The sequence below is a fragment of the Lepidothrix coronata genome, unplaced genomic scaffold (genome assembly GCF_001604755.1).
Source record: "Lepidothrix coronata isolate B3197 unplaced genomic scaffold, Lepidothrix_coronata-1.0 Scaffold22, whole genome shotgun sequence".
Taxonomy (NCBI): Eukaryota; Metazoa; Chordata; class Aves; order Passeriformes; family Pipridae; genus Lepidothrix; species Lepidothrix coronata.
The window spans coordinates 232,957-255,370 of record NW_016690202.1 but is presented as its reverse complement, the minus strand read 5'-3'; the positions used below and the strand labels follow the sequence as shown (position 1 = coordinate 255,370).

The 22,414-nt window shown below is 38.9% G+C and overlaps 1 protein-coding gene across 1 annotated transcript in view; it reads right to left on the bottom strand.

The window, feature by feature from the left end:
- Positions 1 to 22,414, bottom strand: part of MAST4 (microtubule associated serine/threonine kinase family member 4) — a 296,129-nt gene that overhangs the window by 88,854 nt on the left and 184,861 nt on the right. The window lies entirely within an intron of this gene.

Genomic DNA, 22,414 nt, shown 5'->3' with positions numbered 1-22,414 from the left:
TCGGCTGCCAACCACATGAGATCATTAGAGATCACTGCTTTTAGTAAGCATAAGGGTAGTCAAGCACACACTTGTGAAAAAACTTACTGAACATTCAGAAACCCAAATCAACTGAATGTGTTTTCTTCAGTCCTGGGTTGCTCTTCAATATCTCAACAAGCTAACTGAAGAAAAAGCTTGATCACTTTGACAGCAAATTTGGGTTAAGCAAAACCCTGGTCACCTCAAGCATTTCTCCACCAATGCTTAATTTAAAATCAACATGTCTTTTGGTAGAATCAAGCTCCTGAAAACTTCCCAAACTAACAGAAATAAGTCTGTTACATACTATGTATATACAATTCATCATTCAAGAGAACTTACCATCTCTGACAAGAAAGTGAAATGAGGATGATTTGAGATTAAATTTAGCAATACATAACTGTCTAGTTTAACAAATCAAATTTTATTAAATCACAGGCCAAGTATAAAAAGTAGGTAAAATTCAGAAGGGTATCACCACTGAGTACGCTAAGAGAAGCACAGAAGTTCACTCTATTTGTTGAGGCAAACAGGTGGCCACAGTAAAGATTAGAAGTCAGACATTCAAGGAACTAAATCATACCCTCAAGATACATAAAAATATTTTAAATTAAAAGAAGTACTCATTATAGTTCTGTAGTCATTTTATAGATTCAATGTGCTGGGAGAAGGGAAGGAAAAAAATAATCATTAAGCCTTAAGCTTAGAAACTGTTGTCTTAGAGTGTTCCAGAAGGGTACGGGGTATCTTCCAGCTTAGTTCAAACAAATCGAATCAACTGAAATTAATCCTACATTATACATTAGACACTTGCTTGAAAACCTTGGTAACCACTAACCTCACCAAGTACATTAACACTGTTGCACATTTTCTATTCCAAAATTAAAATGCAGCAAATGTGTGAAAAAATAATCTGCAGCTTCATTTTCTACAAATAATGACTAGATCTCTCTGTTCTTGAACACTGTACAATGATTTCAGACTAAAGCCTTCCTCCTTTAGGCTGCAATGAAGTGAATTTGCAGAAACTCTGAAAAATGTAGTAGGCAGCTTTGTTCTAAGACTTCTAAAAGTATTTTGAGAGTAGATCTGTCGTAACTAAGGAAACTCCTCATCATCTACTTTCAAGAACAAAATCACTCGGTCCATCATGCAAAAGAGCCCAGTGGAGAAAAGCAGTATTACTTCTTACATATGCAGTCGTGCTATGAGTCCTCATTGTTCTCCACATCATATGAGCACAACAAACGACAGCCTCCACTCAAAAGAGCTTACACAAGCCCAAAAACCCAGGCTCAATACATAGACAAGACAAACGTCTCCAACAGGTTACAAGAGGGTGTGGATGAGGTTAAGGTGACAGAATAGGGTGTGCTACACTTTTTGGCCATCAGGAAGAGTAATCACCTCACTACTCATCTGGCCCATTAGCTAATTTAAGGTTTCTACTTGCATCACAGACTGAAGAATCGATGTTCAGAAAGGAAAAAACCACCATTTCCGTAGCCTTCCTTTTTGTTTGGAAAATGTCTTATGAACACCACAGTCAGAGGGTTCAAGAAAAAGGAAAAAATGGGACATTGGTCAAAAAATCCTAGTTCTCTTCTAGTAGTAGCCAAGTCACAAAGCCAGGAACAAATTCACCTTCACATACTTTGTTCTCTAAGTTTTTTATGAGGCAACAGTAGCCCTCACAATTTTGACAGGACTTGAAAGAATATTGCCTAATAAAGGTAACGTTAGTAGAATAACGGGAGTTATCAAAAAAAAAGACAAAACAAATGCCTTAAAAACAAAAAATCTTATACTGCTCGTAATTCATCCTAAGAACACGAAGCACCACATTCCTTTCAAATCATATTACAATGAATTCTCTTTTAACTACTTGGACTTCAAGTGAAGTCCTATATTGGCTTGTCTTCACTTATCTTGAATAGCTGTATTAATAATATTTGCTGCCTTCGCCCCAAAGATGGTTATCATCAAATGAAGTCATCCATTCATGGTTTATGACTTTTATGTTTACAGAATCTTGATGTCTATCAGAAAAGTGGTTTTATAAAATAATAAAAAGTTTGCAGAAAAACAAAATCCCATATTTTTAACAGTTCAGTCGAAATATTTGTAAACATATATGAAAACTAGAATGAAAACTATGTCTCCATCCTTGCTTTTGGTAGTGCAGCATTATGTGCATTGCTACTGTGACTTCAGAGAGGGCACTGTGTAAGGCAGAACTCCAAGCCAGTTCTCAAACTCTAATCCTTTCTCTAACATTAAAAATGTCTGTAACTATAAAGTGGGGTTTTTCATACGATCTTTTCCATAAATTGGGCAATTACACTGACTTTTATAATTCTGTATTTTCTGTTACAGGTATGTTTAATATGCATATTTATATTAGAACAGCAACACCTTTGTGTAAAAAAAAATAAGTGTTTAAATTGTAACTTCAAATAATCTGAAACCTGGCAGATATTCTAATAGTCTACACGCATATGGTACCCCCATACTGAAACAATACTCAGCAACAAGTCATTGCATTAGGGTGCCAGATTTCTAATATGCACTCAGTGTTCCTGACATATAGGATGATCTAGTTCCCGGACTCTGGTCTTCTGATTGTCTGTACTGCATCTGTTTTACTTCATTCCTGTACCTTTTTTTTTTTTGTAATTATCTGATTTACCTACAAGGTGACACCTGGGAACAGCTCTACAGATAACTTTGTAAGAGTCTCCATGAACAAGACCAATGGGGCACTTCTGCTTCCCACTGCACTATAGGCTTCCAACAACATCTCAGCAGGACACATTCCTTCATACAACTCCCACAGACTCCCATCTTTTCAGACAGTCCATTCCACCTATGAGAGAGCAAACGACTTCCTCCCACCAAGACTTTACACACATCCAACATTCCTACAGGGACCTGGGGCAAGCACTCTCACAACACACAGAACCCAGGCTGTGCTGTCAGCCCATCAGCCAGCTTCCTGGGGCAGGTGTCTTTTAGAAAACACAATGTCATTGTTCCTTCAGTATGACTTAAAGGGGAAATTAATTTTTTCAAACCAACTGAGGCAGAAAATGCAGAGAGTCCTTTGGACCTCTCTTTAGATTATTTCCTTCTATTAATATCCATCTGGTGACCCCTGGACTGTATTTAGGCAGTCACAGTCACAAAGAACAAAATGAACATTTTTTTATGTTTATAAAAAGACTGGTGCAATGTCTCCAAGGCCATTACTAAGGTTAGTGTGAGAGACAATAGCATCAGCAATAAATTAGTAGTGGTAAAACACAGCTCACTTAAGGAACAACAAGAAACAAAAGAAAGTTGGCCAGAAAAGTGTCAAATGTTTCAGATTTTGCCAAACTTGCCAGTGATTAAAGAAGCATGTTACCCTGTCTGGGAGGGCCAAATTACTAAATCTCTATTACTCTGTGTCTTATTTCCTGTAGGCTGTCAGAGTAGGTGATCCTACTGGTTTCTTCTTGCCTTATAATTTATGAATCAGAAGGAGGAAACATGTGATGGTTAAAAGGTATTAATTTGTAGATAATGTTGAATGCTTAAGCCTGACCCACACGAACAATTTGCATATTTTAAAAAATAACCTAGGATATTCATATACTCTAGTATGTTTTGTATTTCCTTTATGGAAAAGGGAAAAAAGAGCCACTTGCTCTTATAAGATTTGAAGAGGTCACATAAGTAGTAATTTGAGGAAACAATTTTCAAACTGAAAAAAAAAAAAAAACCAACAAAAAACAACCATCAAACAAGAAAACAGGAAGAAGTTTCATTTTTCTGTTTTGAAATTTTTGCCACAGGTAGAAATCAAAGCCTTGCAAAAGATGATAACATTTTGACATTTGGTAAGACAGAATAGCATTTCTGAGACACAACCAAGTAGCAAGGAAAAACTAGACAGAAGTATATCTCCCAACAGAACTCATGTTCTCCAATTAGTCATACATCACAAATGGAGAGCAGATGCCTCCAAACACAACAGTTCAATGAAAACACAGCAGAATGACCAGGGATGAAGCCAATCACCAATCCTCAGGTGAGAAAAAAAAATATATCACGTAATCTTACTTAAAAAAAGTGTTACATATTTTCTTTGTTCATTATTTGGTGAATGCAAAAGGAAGACTCTCTGGTAAGACCTGATGGTACAGTGAACTGATATAATCATCCTTTTGCATGGGGTGTTCATAGACAAGGTGAACAGAGCATACTGGACTTGTCTGACTGCTTTTGCTTCTACTACTACAGTACTTACGGAAATTCCCTTGACATACCCATGCAGAAGAACAAGTTAGACCCTAGACTCACTGAAAAAGCAAATCTGTAAAACAAATGTACACAATTTAGTTCTTATTAGTTAAATCCAGGCAAGTTAACAGTATTATCACAAAGGATATTAGTTAATTACGACTTCTCACTGAATAGCACTGTCAGATGAAAGAGGTTCTGTTCAAGCATCCTCTTTCCACTTTCCAAAAAAGGGAATTAAAAAACCCCAGGTATTGATTTATATTATGAAAACGATCCTAACAACAAATTCTGGCAAACATGAAGACAGCTGTTGATAGAAACATATGTCTGATTTATTCTTATCATCAGTATCTAACTTCCATTTCATCAAGGACTGGATTGCTATGTTTACGTTTGAATTATGTAAAGATCTGTAAAGATATATTTATCAACTAAAAATTCTAATACAGATTTTTGCCTTTTCCCAGTCAGGATGAACTGTAATCAACAAGAAACAGCCATGACTGAAGGCAGAACTTCATTCTGGATTGTTAGGCTTACTGATATTAACTACTATATTGTTAAATTAAATTACAAATATCTGTTACAAATAATTCTGTCAAGAGAAAAACCAGGGAACCTACATATTCTACAGATCCATGTCCTCTGGTTCAATCACAGCATTACATCTTCTACAATCCTCCTGTGAAATTTTCATCTCTCATGTTCCATTTGCTCTCCAAACTCCCTCTGGGGCCAACTTTCCTCCCTGTTGTTTAGCTATCCAGAGAGCAAGAGATACTTCATGCAGCCACTCATATGCCATGCCATCTCTGGAACATTTAGCCAGAATGTCACCAGCCCTTGGCTGGAAGAAGGTCCTGGCTCCCAGTACAGAGACCTCTGTGTGTCCATCAGGCACACCAAGAAGTTCCCATATTCCATTAGAGTCCGGTTTGGATTTGACAAGGGAGGATTCCGGGTTAAAGTACATACTTCAAAATACAGTATTCTTAGGACTACCTTTCTTTTGTTTTCGACTTCTGATGTTTCTGAATATATTTTCATGTAGGAATACCTCTCCAGAAAATTCCAGCATCACATCCAAGAAGTGATAATATCAGTTAGTGAAAGAGGATTTTAAGAATCAGAATTTAAATTAGAAGTTGATTCATTATACTCAGATTTATCAAAACCCAACTAGTTCAAACTACTGTACCCATCTTCCCTATAACAACTTCAGGACTTAAAACTGATGCATAAAAACATTACATTTAAATGTATTTCAAAAGTACAGGCTTCTTACAGAAATCCATATCTGATGATTAGCTTTAATAAAACAAGTAACTATAATATAAACACTTCTCTTTTAGGAATGCATGGGAAAAAAAAAAGCATCAAAAAAGCACTGCAAGTTGTTCCACACACCAAATCTATCTCCCCTGAAAAGTGTGAATCTGTTCATAAGCATATGCCAAATTTTGTACGGGATGAGGCCCAGCAGCCCAGAGAGGGAAGGCTGACTAGGCAGTGTTCCCAAATACATGCAAGAAAACAGCCAAAGAAAAATAAAGAGAAGTCGACCTACTACTGCTTCAGTTATGCATATCTTGAGTACCTCTTAAAATGAACCACTGATAAAAAGTACCAGCATTCAAACAAAGTAACATTTAATTTATTAGCCCTCTCAAGTTGACCTCCAGATGAAACTAATATGCACAGAATTACCTCAAAAAAAAGAAAATAAAGCTAATCCTTCCCCTATTTCTTAAGGGAAAATATATGACATGGTATTTCACAATACAAATGCTAGACTAGTTTGAATTAGTTAAGTTCAAAAAATTAATGTAATTCCAACCCCCCTACCATGGGCAGTAACACCATATATACTGATATATATAAAATAAACAATAAAAACATTGACATTTCCTCTTTGAGCTTGCAACAGGTAAGTTTACATTCATGTATGTCCCCCAAAACCAAAAAATAAAAATTCTGTCAGATACATAAAAAAATGTTCAGAGTAATGTATTCCCTTACTGACATACAAAAAAGAAACAGCATTTGTTCTACAACTACCTTATTGCCTTGAGAGAAATTATGTTTTTTAAACTCTGGAACACTATATTATAATCAAACACTAAGAGAACTTAGGGTATATATATTTTTATTAAACTAAACTGCTGCAATGCACAACACTTCACATTGTTTCAGCAAATTAAGCAGCTGAATGGTATTTCTTCAATAATAAACACCCTTAACATTACACAGGACTACCTCAGTCTACCCACCATTAACATATATTTTTAATTTGCTTACAAGTAAATGCTTAAACTAATCAATTTTATAAAACAGATTACACATATCTTTGATTTCCCTTTATTTATTTGGATGTTAATAACTATGTTTTAAACCAGTATAGTTAGAAAAGATAGACATTTTGATCATATATATAACGCCATTTTCCTACCAGTAAGCAGTGCCTCATTTGACATATGCTTCAACATTTTTTTGAGGGAGAAAAACAGAATTCACTGGTGAGTAACGTTTTAACAATTTTTCTTTAATACACTATTTTAAACCTAGGCTGAAGTCAACTGATAGAGCTCAAAAGCAGGCTATTACATGCTAGAACATCTACGTCATTACTGCATGTGCAGAATAAAAGAATGGGTGGGATAAGGAAACTGCATCAGTTCTTGTTTTCTAATCATCAAAACTGAATATGCCAGAATTTTATGGGAAAACCAGATGCTACTTAAAATATTAATTATAATCTTACACAAACAATACAAAATGATGGTTTTCCTTATTCCTAAACACTTACTTAGGGAAGATCATTGCTAATTGAAAAAAAAGGGTGAAAAAGCTAGTATATCTTTTCTGACATGACCCCAACATTTTTATACTCATCTGTCAGTGGCAGGTCTCCATTGTGAAGTCTCTCTATTGACTAGATCAATCTGGGAATTGTTCTGAGTTACAGTGCTTCCGAGTATGTTTATATGTACTAGGAACGATGCCAAACAGTCTTCTAGTTCACTACCAAGAGCATTTTAAATAGAATCACAGAACTGATGTACCACAAGATTTAATGCTTCACTGAAAGTGTGGAGTATTCTTTAATTTCAGCTTTATTCAGGTAGAAAGAGTTCACTAAAGTAGACCTAACTGATACAGTGTGTATCAATAGTATATACCCTATGTACTACTTGGAAAAAAAAACACACTGAAAAATTAGTGTTGAGAAGTTAACAGTCCAAGAAATGGATAAAAAAATGACAAGTATATTAAATGAGAGCAATCTCCTTAAATATCTCTGTGCACGTACATTTAAGTAACATGAAAAATTAGGTCAAGTAACCATGCACAGAGTTATGCAGTAGATCCTCATATCAGATGAAGATTACAGTCCAATATATGACCCTTGCATATTTTGTCTAGACAAAACTTTACATATTAATACTAGATATATTGGGAGGGTTCGGGAGGTGGAGGGTGTGGCTTTAAAATTTCACAATTACTACAGTTAATGGATTTGCAAAGGTTCAAAGGAAAAAATCCTCTGAAAGGTTCTAAGAGAAAATCGACAAGCCACCACTGAATACAATACACCTATTTAATAAGGCCGAATCAAAGATAAATGAATTTTCTGATTTTCCACAGTTTGAGAGAGGCACATATCCACCTGTCCTGGTGGCATCACAGTATTCCTCCCAACAAATCTACTTCCTACTAAATTTTTCTAATGACAAAACATGACACCTTGATTCAGGTTTACAGCTTATAGATAATGTGACAATATACACAGAACTACTACTGCAACGTTAAACACTTTTACATCATTTTTAGTGTGACACATTTAATAAACTTCATTTCAAATGTTCAACCTAAATCAGTTAGCATTATCTTCATGTTCTAAACACAGTGGCCCAAAATACTGAGCAATTTCACATCTCATAACCAACAAAATCATTGCTGCTCCTGCACAATGACACGTGTAACAAATTCACAACCTCATGTTGAGGTGGAATTTCTTGCGCATCTGCTTCTGCCCCTTGTCCCTACTGACTGGCACCAGTGAGAAGAGCCTGGCTCCCATCCTCTTGACACTACCCTTTTGATAGTTATACACTTTAACTAGGTCCCCCATTAGTTGCCTCCTCTTGACGCTGAACAGGCCCAGCTCTCTCAGCCTTTCCTCGTAAGAGAAATGCTCCAGATCAATTCAGAAGGTCTCTGCTGGACTTGCTCCAGAAGCTCTATGTCCCTCTTATACTGTGGAGCCCAGAAATGGCACAGTACTCCAAATGTGGCCTTACCAGGGCTGAGGAAAGGAGCTGCATCAGCTCACTCAACCTGCTGGCAATGCTCTTTCTCCTAATTCACCCCAGGATACTGCTGGCTCACAGACAACTTGTTGTCCATCAGGACACCCAGGTCCTTCTCTGCAGAGCTGTTTTGCAGCAGGTCAGCCCCCAGCCAGTAATACTGGTGCCTGGGGTTATTTCTCCCCAGGTGCAGGACACTGCATTTGCCTTTGCTGAAGGTTCTTCTCTGCCCAAATTCATGGGAAACCTACCCTCCAATCCACTATTCTGACCACCATTTCCAGATTTGACAAAGAGCTACCAGAGGTAAGCCCATCAATCAGTATGTGCAGCCACAAAAGTACATATGTAGCTTATCGCTAACAGAAGCTCTTTTTGAAGCTCTCTAACAAGTGGAGCAGAAGAGGCAACTATTAACCACTGCACAGGTGAGCTCCTGGGTGCTTCAAAATAACATTTGAGAAAGATCAGTCAATGTCTAATACAGCAAGAACTCAACTGTAGAACATCAGTAGCAGAGGTAAGCCAAATACAACAGAGTGAATCTCTGTGTGCTGTGCCCACATCATGTGATGTGTCGCAACAACCACACCACATGAAATGATGTCTGGACTAGTGTCCTTTAGATTCTCCGGGCAAGAAAAATAAAGATTGTCTCCTACCGTGTCACAGCAGACATTAACTACAACAGGGGAAAAAAAAAATCAAAAATTACAGTCTCATTCAGCATGTTCCAGCACTTTTCTAAGCTTCTTTTTTATTTTGCTCATGTTTCAGCTTTCCTTGAGCTTCCTACAATAATATCCTTTGGTTACCTTCTAATGATCTCAACATAATTCTAACAAATTAGTATTTTATCAGATGAAAACGAAGCAAAAAACAGGAATATGACCAGATGAATCCTCACCAGTCTGGCTAAAGCTAAGAAACAATGATGACTTATTCAGACTGTAAGCAGAACTTGAAATACATTAATTGCTTGAACAAAAAGATTGGTCAAGTAAACCAAAGAGAATAAAAACAACACATTCACTCTGGCAGTAACACTATAAAACTATCCCGCTAACACACAGATCTTATTGTGAATGAAAGGAAACACAATTACCAAGATACCATTTCACTAGGTAGCACAGAAAGCAGTGGGATCATTAGTCCAACAGATTAATTTCTAATAAAATATATTCAATGACTGTGTTTTGAAAGCACAGATAGTCTGCATAGATGTAATTCTTATTCCCTCCCATTTTGGGATAACAATCTTCTCTCTAAACTTACTCATCTATTAGGATAAAGCTACAAGCATTCTAGTGCTTGTAGGCACAAAGGTGAGAGAAGAAAGCTGAAAGTAAGGAAAAGGTAAAGCTCTTCAAACTACTACACTCCCAAATATACATTAAAAACAACACAGTTACATCAAAAAGAAACACTTTTTAAACAAAATTTTAAATGATGTTTACTCTTATGTAACCAAAGTAAAGTAATTCAAGTTGGAACACAGATTCAGCTGACATCAACAGAATAACATGGTTTTATGGCTGGTTTTATGTTAATAAGTATGCTTGGTTTTCTTATGTATCAACAGGACCACTTTTAATACCTACTACTAAGCAAAACAATCCATTCATAGTATATTTACTTATAGTACACTATCTTGACAAAGGAAAAAACAAGGACCAATAGCAAGAGTTTACATCATAATTTTAACATTATTGAACCTACTCAAACGGCCAACTCAGAGAAATTCAAAAAACCTGCTTAGTATTTTCCAGGAAGCATGCTGTCCCAAAAGTGATAGAACTACAACAAAGTTTGACTACTCTGTTCTCTGCGTTTCTAGTACAAGTTACAATTTTCCTTTGTCTTTAAGGTTTCAGAAATTATTATGATCAGGACATATACTCAATGACTGATGAATATTTTATCCTATATCACGAAAGACGAACTACCACTTCAATGACTTCAATAAAATGAAGACTCAACACAAATCATCTAGGAGTCTACTCTGGCTCAGTGGCAACTGGGCAAGCACTCATGAATTTCATGCCTTTGGGAAAGAAAACCCCCTCTGACTCAAAGAAAGACTGATTGTAATAACATTGTTTCAGTGCAACTACCACAAAGAAACAAGAGAAAAGGACACACACACAAAAAGGATCACTGGCTTGTCCATTTTGTAAAAGATACAGAGAGATGAGAGACAATGAAAGTAGCAGAGAGAATTAAATATATATCATAAAATGAAGCAGAAAGCATTTAGTGATTTTTTCCATATGAGGAAAGTTTATATGTACACAGCAATCTATATAAATAAATGTCTACACACAGAAAGAGATCCTCTCACTCTCTCTAGTTTTCTACTCCCGACAACGTCATTCCAGGCAGGAATCTGAATACTGTTAAGGGTCCACATATCTACAGTAACAAAAAAGAAGTTAACACATAATGGCATACATGTTTCTTCACTGTAAAAGTGCATGGTGTAATCCATGGCATTTATAGGCTCAGCAATTTCAATACCAAATGCCTCCAATTCATAACTGAAGAGAATTTTTCTACTCGCCAGTCCTGAAAACCCACTCCAAGACTTGAAATTCCGGCTGGGATGTTTCCTATTCAAGTATCACTTCCATAAAGAGCTGCTACAACTGAAATTCAGCTAAGTCTAATGTTGGAAAACTCCTCCTTAAGGAGACTATCTTTTCCTTTTTTACTTCTTAGAACCTCAAAAAGATAAATGGTTACATCAAGTAAATCTGTACAAAGAAACAAAATTCTTAGTACTAGCAGTCAATTCTCATAATCCCAAATGTCAAGAAAGTATGATAGTGCTCATAGAAATGGTACAGTCTAGCAGGCCACAAGAACCTGGTAGTGTAGGTAAAAGTAACTGAAAAGGCAAAAGGAACATAATTAAAAGGCAAAAATGGCCAACCAAACCATAAAATTAATGCTCTGACACTGGCAAGGAGTCAGCCCCAAAGCCAACTGTGGATAAAACCAGAAAAAACAATGAATGCCCCTTATAAAGTTTTCATGAAGCACCGAGGCATGCAGCAAGCTAGACAAGTTTCATAGGCAGCGTTACTATTAAGTAAAAACATGTCTTGAATTGGTGGGCCCAAAACTTTCAGTCAAGTACAGCCAGCAGATTCAGACAACAGGAACTAGACACCCTTCAGGTCTTACTCCACAGCCTACTCTTTGGGCTCTAAAATGTCTGGAAACCTATACAAAACAGGAGTGGCTACCACTACCCAGCAGCACTCTTAGAAAGGGAAGACATCCTGTGGCAAGTCAAGCAAAGTAAGCATCTATCCTTCCAGTTTTTTCATGCCACAGTTGGGTCTACAGCTGACTGAGCTTGTGAAGATAGGGCAGGTGAGATACAGCTCAGAATAAGCAGATCCAGCTGGTATCTTATCTAATCTAAGCCCATTTCTACAGGAGAATCTGCCCTGTCCATATTAGCTGTACTTCTGACAGTTTTATTGCTCTGGAATCTCTTATATTAGTAAATGAATTACAAGTATAAGGGTGCAGAGAACAGGTCCACCTTTAAGAAGAGAGCTGAAGAAGTGTGCGGTCAGCCTTCCCCAGGCGACAGCAAGGCAGCAGATCCTGAGCTCCCCCCCACTCAGAAGAGAGAACTACCCTGAGAAAGGAGGGCATCTGGACCCAATAAGAGTAAGCAGCCTTGAAATTCCACTGCTGGCTTTTTAGTTTCACAATGCTGCGACACACTGATTTGGCTAAAGAGATGGCATTAAATATTGAATATCCTTGTAATACATAAAACATAACTGCATATATGGCATGTACTATTCATTGCTATGCCATATATGGGATATGCTGAGACAATATTCAATGCTGCTTTAAAAAGTCTTTCAAATATATCCACAATCCACTATTGTATGTTTGAAAAGCAGGAAAGTATCCAAATATTAAAAAACAAAATAACACGTGGTATGCATTTATTTCATGTTTCTTGTGAAGTCTATGAAGTCTCTCTCCTCAACCTGCCACGCAGCCATACACTTTATAAGAGGTATTTTTAGGTCTTCACAGAGGTGCAAAACCAACTTAAGTAAGAATAGTAGAGACAATTAGAAAAACTCCAACATGTTCCCCTCTTTAAACTTGGGTACATTTGCAGCAGAAAAATGCATAACACCTATATGGATTCTCAGTCAACTCTGTGTAAGAGTAAAAAAATTATTTACAAGAGAGGGATAATAATTATAAAATAACTCAGCACTTACATCTACCCCAAGTAGGAGACACAAAGAATGGATATTTACTGAAGGAACAGTTTTGCAGTGATGTGAAACAGATCACTTGTTTTTCCTACTTTAACTTTCTGCCATTAAAGAGATGGTCATTTTTTTCCTTTGGAAAAAACATTAGTACAAAAACACTTATGGCTTATGAATAACCAGCTTTACTGGCTTAGTTTGTGCCAGCTTTTGAGCTAGCAGAAGAAACATTTCACACATGTTCTCCAAGGATAATACATAAGCCAATAATCAAGGTAGTTTCACAGATAAAGGCATATCATAATTTATAACAACTGGTATGTCTCAAAATGGCATTCACTAGTGTATAAAGTTACAAACTTTTACAATTTTTTCTGCTCCTTGTGATAGGGACATACACTTAACCACAAGGGACACCACGGCACAAAAAATGACCATAAGGTGAAAGCTTGTCAGTTTTCTGCCCATTGATGGCACAACCCTTTAACTTTTACTTGGCATTTATTATTTCCAAACCTTCTTTTCCCCCCCTTCTGACAATAATGAAAATGCTACACAAATAAAAAGGCCATTCCTGTATTAACAAATGTCAGCTAGCCTGTCTAAAAACAGTAGTGACGCAAACTTGTCCCTTCAGGAACACCGAACAAAGCAGGCTATCTTGAGTTGTCCGTATAAGGAATATCTGCTCCCGATAAAAGGTCGAATATTTGAGAGCAAACTGAAAGCGTCTTTAAGGGGGGGAAAAAAAAAAAAAAAGGAGGGGAAGGCAGAAGGGCTAGTGAAAACAAAACACCACCTCATAAAAGGAGGCAAAGTAACACGCAGCGTTCGGTATATAAAATCCACCACTAAGGGCCTCGCAAGGAGAGGCTCTCAGCTCTCGCAGCTCTCGCAGCTCCAGATCGGGAGAAGCCAGGAGGCCGCGAATCCTCCCCATGGCTCTTCTGCCGGGGATCAGGAAATCCGGTGCCCGCTCCCGCGCACCTGGAGCGGCCGGCCGGCCTTACCTTTGCGTCCGGCGGAGCCGGCTGCTCCGCCGCAGGTGGGGCAACGTGAAGTTGGAAAGGAGCGTCCAAAAACTGGGGTCCGACATATCCATTGTCCTGCGCTGAAAAGCTCAAAAACTCAGAGCCATAATACGACGAGGAAGAGGAGGAAGGCACAGCAGTCCCGGGAGTTAGAGATAGAGAGAGCGGGAAGCCCGCCAGCCTCCGAGGGGGCAGAAGGAGAGCGGAGGTAGCAGGCAATTGGGACAGGCAGAAACTTTCCCGTGCGGCTTCTCCGCGGGCACCGCCCCGCCCCGCCCCGGCAATTGGCGGCCGCGCCGCTCCGCCCGCCCCCCGCGGGTCAGGCGGCACCGGGAGGGACCGGGACAGAGCCAGGGCAGAACCCCCCACGGGTCAGGGCACACCTGGCGGAGCCCAGGGCAGAGGCAGAGCCCTCCAGCTGCGCTCGGATCTGCTGGGCACCGCAAGCTAAAGACCACGGACGCTCTGTGCCCGCTACGTGCGTATCCATTGCCATGGCTTCATGCCTATCCCTGGAGAACTGACGGTACAGGTACTTAATTACCGTTTGTCACACTGGCTACCTGCCATTCCAGACACCAGGAGTTTGCTACCGAAAGCTGGGACACCTGCCTCCCCCCCCTGCCAGCTATCGCTTTTGGCAAAGCTATCCTGAAACACAAGCTGGCAAAAGAGGGGTACGGAAAGGCTCTGAGTACCTTTCCCACTCAAAATAGTGACCTAATCCCTAAGGTACTTTGACTCATTTCCTCCCCTTCCTCCTCCCAGTTTTCTTCCTTGGCTTCCCTCTTCGCCATTCCCCAGCTGCCTTCCAGCTCAGCTGGTTTGGTTCCTTGACTCCTCCCCCGTCACCGGCGCTCATTTTAGCCTCACGTGTGCTGACTGTTGTCCTCAGTCTTTTCACACCTAATTCCAGCACAACCCTTAAGCCCTCTCCTCTCTCCGTCTGCAGCTCTGTCTAGAATAGCATATTTCCTCATATCTCTGCAGTACGCAAATAAAAGTGTTTCTAAAATTACTTCTATATTGTCATTCTGTAATGCCTAACTCCAGCTGTTGGAAGCAATGGTGGTTAGGTACAGAAAAACAATTACTACGCCTTCAAAAAAATTAGGAGGTTTCTTTTGTGGTACTTAAAAATTTCTACTTGCCTTTCATTTATCTGAGGGTCACATTTAAGGGACTTGATCACATTTATGGTTATGGAAACAATGCTGCAATTTTTGTGCTGAGACTATTTACTTATTTTACTGAAAGCAGGAATCCTGCATAATCTCAACATTGCAGGTGCTGTATCTTGGGAAAACAGTAACTACTGTGATATTTGGCAGCGCTGCACTCTAAACCTATGACACACAGTGTTTAAATCATCCACAGCTGTCTGTGCATAGTAAAGGAAAATCACATAAAACAAAAGAAAAATCTGATGTAAACACAGACGAGTCCATCACTAGGGTGAAAGAAAACTCATGGCGCAGAATGCTGCAGCGCAGAGCTGGAAAGGCTCTCATGACACTTGGAATGAGACAGCTCTCAGGATACCAGCTCAGCATGTTTAACACAGCATTACAATGTTAGCCCTCATTTTGAAAAGCCCAAAAAGACACACTGCAAAGGCAGAACGAGTGTTCTCCAGCCAACAAAAACATGTTAATTTTTGGAGTGCAAAGGAACATTATCTTGGGATAGCTTTACAAGTCACAGGTACAGACTATCTTATTCAAGAAATGGGTTTAGACAGGCATTTAGTAAGGTTACCACCACAGGCCTTAGTACAAATCCCCATAAGACACCATTTACTGACATGCCACAGTACACATCGGTTTAACACTTATCAAACACAAAAGAATCATCTAACACTTCTTTAAAGACATATAATTTTAGAAAAGACCATTTCTATGTAAGAAGGGAAAACAGTCCCATTTAGGTCTCAGGTCAGATTTTCTTGTATGAGAAAGGCTGAAATGGCTGCAAAAGCTGGTACTTGGGCTTATCTCCATCTGTGCCCTGCAAAAGGGCACTTCCCAGCCAGACTGCTCTTTTTATGCCCCCTTTAGGATGGGGTAGTATTCACATCTACTGCAGCCAGTAAAAGAAAAGCTCTCATCCATTTGTTTTCATTTTGTGGCATGCTTGAGCGTACTGAGCATTAAGTTTTAAAGGTTCACATGGCCAGCAACTCTCCTTTCTTAAAACTGCTTAAGAGGGAAATTCTCAAATCTCTACATAAGCACCATGAAACACCTCTTCCTCCATGTACTACATTACTTTATCTTCTCTGCTATGTACACAAGGTTTTTTCCTGTAAATAGCATGTTCGGAGAAAGAACTATATATAATCATGAAACAAGGGAATTATACCCAACCGATGTTTTGAAAAGCACTGGCTAAAGAATAAAAACAAAATCTTCCATCTATCACACAGGAAAAGTTTCAGTGTCTCTAGTGCCTTGAAAACTCTCCCCTCTCCCTCACTCTTCCAAGAGGCAGTTGGAGTAACAAAAGCAGTTCAGTTTCTATAACTCTGTCAAGCGCATCATGTGTGGGGGTGATGATGGAACATGGAGGTCAAACTTTATTCTACATGAAGGCCAAAAATTACCAATCTTTACTCTTGTAGGACCGTAATTTAACTCATGATTTCTTTGTGAAAATCTTTACCACTTTATCAACCGTGATGTGAAGCCTCCAATTCTGAAATATACTCTAAAAACTTTTAAAAATTAAGCAAGACTAGCTATCATACTGGGGGCAAAGACCCACATGAAAAATATGATAGCTGCTGGCAAGTAGACAAATTCTGATGGAAAAAAAGATTTTAACCTTTCTATGTACAACCAGAGATGATTATACCAAAAGCCATTACACAGACCTAGATACTGCAATCTACATTTCATGATCTGAAAAGCTGGATTTTTGCAAAAGCAGAAAGGAGTGAAAAAATTCTAGGCAACAGCTTCTACTCATGTATATAGCAACAGAGAGTATTATATTGTTGTGGCTTAGGAATGGTGTTCCCCAATTTAATGCTCCCCCTGAGACTCTCCAAACCAGGTGCTGCTTGCTTGCTCCCCCCTCCCCATCCGACCCCTGTAGCAGGATGGAGAGGAGAACTGGAGGTACAAAAGGTTGAGATAAGAACACAGGTTAAGATAAGAAAAATTTACTGTAAACAGCAGTGAGATAAGAAAATGAACAGTAACAGCAACAATATTAATGAAATAGGGTGCAAGAAACAAATGATTCACATGCAAGTTCTCACTCCCAAAATACCTGACTGCTCCCTCCACCATATTACCTGATCCAGAAAAGACCCTCTCTCCCACTCCCAAAAAAGTCAGGAGGTGGTACAGAATAACCTCCAGGTCTCAGCCATGCCCCCTCCTGGCTACTGCAAAAATTAACTCTGACCTGGCTGGAACCAGGGCACATAATCACATCAGTGTCTCATTCTACATTCAGTGCTTAACAATGTTTACTTCAAACAGTGGGTGGATGGTCAAATCCCTTGCAATTCTATCTCTAGACCTTGAACAAACTACTCACAAGCAACAGCTTCCCGAGATACTTGTGATGACCTGTAGATCCAAACATAATTTCACCTTGGCTTTCTGTGCACAGTTAGGTACATACACAGTCCTCCTACTCAGTCACACTGTTTGTAACACGAGCTTGAAAGCAAGGAAACTTAACTATTTTTCTCAAGTGCTTGCTGGACATAAGCATATTAAGGCACTACAGAGACTCCGACAAAGGAAATGAAGGGAGGAGCTGTGTGAGAAGTCCAGCATAGTCCCACAACAACCTTATACAAATTATAGACTTCATAAAGGGGAGCATAGGCCTTATACTTAAGAGCACAACATGTAAGTGTTGGTGAAGACTTTGCAATGCCTGTCAGTAAACCACACAGCTTCCAAAGCGGTGCCTGCAGTTGGTGATTTTCCATGACAGAAAAGCACCTGATTTAAAAACGAACACTTCATGTGAGAGTGAAGTTTTGCAAGCCTATCAGTATTACACAACTGCTAACAGGATAGCTTGCCTCCCAACATAGTGAGCTCAATCAGCTCAGTGAAGGACACCCCAGGATCAGATAGAGTACAAGGGAAGCAGATGGAATGAATGGCCAGGCAGAGAGGCAGAGGCAGCTGGACCACTTCTTTTGCAAGAGCTGTCCCTAAAATTGGAGCTGCTTTCACTATCAATACTGATAGTGCTGCTTACCCTTCAGAAACACAGCCTCAACAGGCTCAACAGATATACTGTGTGTTTAAGCCACTGCAATTTATTCACCTCCGCCATGTAGAACTGGACAAAAAAAATTGAACAATAAAGATGATAATGTTAAAAAATATGAAAACCTGAAGTTATTAGGAACAGATCTATGTCATATTGATAAATGCATACTTGACAATTACCTACAATTTTCCTGTAACAACATGTTACTGGGATGTTCAGCAACTTTCCCTCGGTATCTAATTAATATACTGAATTCTGCAGTTGTCAAAAATAAATAAAACACAGCAGCTAAGAACCTGCAAGCTAGTCCTTAACAGGATTTTTTGCTTAAGTTTTCAGCTGTATAGCCACTTGCAAAACAAGCAGCAACTCAAGCTACTTCATCTCTTAGGAGATCTTTTACTACATAAATAGGATGATGACTTCTATTTATCACAAAATATTACATAAGCTAGCATGTAACAAAACAAGTGAAAAGAATCATTAAATTTTCCCTTTTATATTCACTTGTGGATAAAAAAATCACACAAGTCACACAAGGTGACTAATCTACCCTTGTTTTGAAGAAAATTAAATTTTCAAAAATAAGCTTATAAAAAGCATCCTTAGAAAAGTCTAATTTCTAAATGTCAATACTTACTTTCAGTAATTAACAGCAATAAAAATTCTTCCCCAGAAATATCTTATTATATAACACTGATCACTGATTTTAAGTACCACAATGAAATACTTTGGAAGCTGAAGGTATATCTTTAAAACCACAATGCAATACGAATACTAAATCAATATTTTGCGCATAATATTCCAATCCAAAAGTTATCTAACCTATCGTCTTCACACTGACAATTACACTAATATGCACTGGAATTTTTCAAAACATATGAAAACCTTCTGGAATCACTGCCCAAAGGCATTACCAGAGTGCTCATGTCTCATCAGTTTTATAGCAAGATGTACACTGAATGCAGTTCCCCAGCAACAGCACAGACAATAAAGATCCTAAGACTTGTAAAATCCTAAGAGTATAGGCCTCATACTGAAATAGAAGGGTAAGTCTGTGAACCAGGAAAGAAAAAAGGTTGCCTTAATGCACCTTTTCCATTTTCATGGGCTAGGAAGATTATGAAATCACATCTTTTCGCAACAAACAAATGCTTCTGACTCAGTTCATCAACATCTTAGAGGAATGTTAGATGAGAATTGAGCTCACAGATCACTTGAGAGGAGTTTGGTTTTGTTTAGTTGAGCCTTTTTAGTCAGATAGTTATTGTCTCACCGCTGCGACACGGGTTTGATTCCCAGCCCCCTGGGCAGATGGAGCTCGTCAGCCCTGTAAGGCAATCCATCTAAGAGAAGGTCACTCTAAACAAACCTACGTCCTGGGGACCTCACTGCCACTGTCCAAGCTTGCTCGGCCCCGGCAGATGAACCTCAGGATTAAAGGGTGGGCTCAGTTCAGCGCACGCTGTGTCTCACCTAAAAAATCCACTGCGCAGGCTGGAAGGGTTAATGACCTTTCCCAAATCTTTGCTCCCGAAGACTGGCCATTATATATTGTCCAATGAGTAACAAAGGAACTGGCAAAACTGCTCATTCAATTATTGCTACTTTCAAAGTGTCTTGGAATAGCTCAGTTTTACAACAATGGAACTAAGCTGTCATTTCATAACACTCCTTTAAAAGGACAAACAGGATATTAGCTGCTGTCAGTAGTGAATTCAGGTATGGTAACTTCCTTACTGTCACTAAACACAGTTTCACATAGGAAACAATTCTATCCAAACAGATCTTGTTTCAAATAAGATTTCCAGTCCAGTCAATAACCATCTCAGCTGACAAAACATTGAGACATTTGTAAAACATTCAACTCATCTCCTCACAATGTTTTAGTAAGTTAACTATCACAATACAAAAATTTATGTGTGATAAGGGAAACATTAAAACTCACCTACAGATTTGAAAAAGTAACTGGACATTAACCATTTCTAGTGGATCATACAGGGTTATGTCTTTTGTTAAATACAATTAAATGCGCTATCAATGATCTGGAAAAAAATATGATAACCTTTCTAGCAAACAACATAAAAGAGGTAAGTAATCACAGGAACAAGACAGTTTATCACTGGATAAAGCAGCCTTGTTTGAACAACATGCATCATTAGCCTTGATAGCCATCAAGTCGTATCAAAGCACAAAAACACCCCACAGATCTCAAAGGTCATAAAAAAGTCAGGAGTTCAAAAAAAAAAAGTTATAATGAAATCTGAACTATAGTGTGCAACTTGAAAAATGTCATTTATTTCACTTAGTCAAGTCTGCTCGAGAACCGTGGTTGTTTAGAATGTGTATCCCCAGCAAGAAGATATTTTTGAAAGGAGACAAGTCATAAGAATAGCAGACTCCATCAAACTCCCTCACAGATACTAGAGTTAGCGGTTCAATCTGCAGCAGTCAGACAAAAAAGCAGTTTTAAATTCTTTTATTTTACCCATTGTAAGACCGTGTGATTTCCTATCACTGTAAATCTTATATATGTCTTTCTATCTAAAAAATTAATCAACTTCAAATAAGCATTGGAGGGTGGTTTAAAAAAAAACTCTAGACAAGGTCTACAGCCTATTTTATATATGATGTCAAAATAAAAGATCTCATTGGTCTATTCAGTCCTTTAAATGTAGTAATTATTATTATTACTACTCTTACTTACAATAATTGAAATCTTGCTTCCCCTAGTGGTTGATGTTTAGTACCTCTAGTGAATGCACACGATTTTCACTGTGGGACACGCATTGTAAAAATAAGTTGAAGAAATCACAGCAAGGAAAGAAGTATTTTGTGGGTGTATAATGTATGTCTGCCAAATTTCTAAGTTTTCTTAGATTCATTTATAAATACACATAAACACTATTACTCTAAACACTTCGGAAGTAGTGTGCAAAATCCTAAAAAAATCTCCCACAGCTCTAGTTTATTATAGCTCATTTAACAGAAACACCTTTCGGAAAAGCAATGGTCCCACATTGCTTCCCATTTCTGAAAGGTTCTAAAATTATGCACAATGTATTTGGAAGTTAAATATATTGTGTATCCATCTGCATCAGGCATCAGAATTCACATCAGGCAATGCTGTTTTTATTACAACATTTTGCTGTCTGTAGTGGAATGAGCCAACCATGTTAACAACCATGCTACCTATTTGCTTTGGACCTAGAGATTAGCTTCTCCTTCTGAGCTAATTTAGCAAACAGACTAATGAGAAAATGTAAAAGAAGTACTTCCCAATTTAATCACTGAATTTACATTTATCTTGGCAAGTAGAGAAGCATTACTACATTTCACAAGTGCTGCTTTATGTGGTGAGCAAGTCCAGAAAGGGAAACAGAAAATATCTAATAAAAATGTCATAATTTTCCAGATACTATGGTGCTTGGATCTTGACTTTATTATCACAAATACCAGGGGATGGCAGGAGGAATACTGTACTAAGTATCTAGTACTAACCCATCCTGCTTCATTTGTTCTTCAGGTGCCCTTTTGCCAGCACTTAGCAGCATCCTAAGAGGATCACACCATTTTTTCAAATCAGTAATTTACCATTTCTGTGGTTGCAGTACCACCGATACAAATGTAAAGCTAGCTGTGTTGTCTAACAGATTATGTAAAGAGCCATAATGAAGTTTGCCACGGTGTTATAGGTTATAAATCTGAGAGAGGAATTTTTCTTTCCCTGCTTCCCTGTAAGAGAAATAGTTTCGAATAGGGAAGGGGGAAGGGAGGTAATTAGCCTTACAAAGGAACTAGCTGCCAGACTGCATTCCCTGCTGATGGACCATCAGAGAGGCTGGGGAGAGAGGAGGGGGGGCTGGCTCTGTTCAGAGGGGAGAGGGTCAGATGGTGGAGTTGGCTCTCAGAGGGAGATGGGGGTCTGCGTGCAGACATTTGGGGAGAGGGACTGGGATCTGGTTCTTTTGGCTTCCCATCCTGGTCAGCTCAGACTGCTGGCTTCGACTTGCCTGGCTGTCCCGCTCCCCGGATCTGCTGTGTTTCATCGGAGAGTTTGTGAGCCCGCGGGAGAAAAGAGAGGAGTTTTGAGACGCCGTCACCTGGGACAGTAGTGAGTCCCATGGGAGTGGACTGCTTCCCTTCCCTTTTTCCTCCCACTGAGGGAAGGGTCCCCCATTTCCTTCTCGGCTTCTCCCTCAGTCCAGGACCGCCCCCCCTCTCCCCCACCCCCCCTGACCCCTCTCCCCGCGCGGTGACCGCCAGAGCC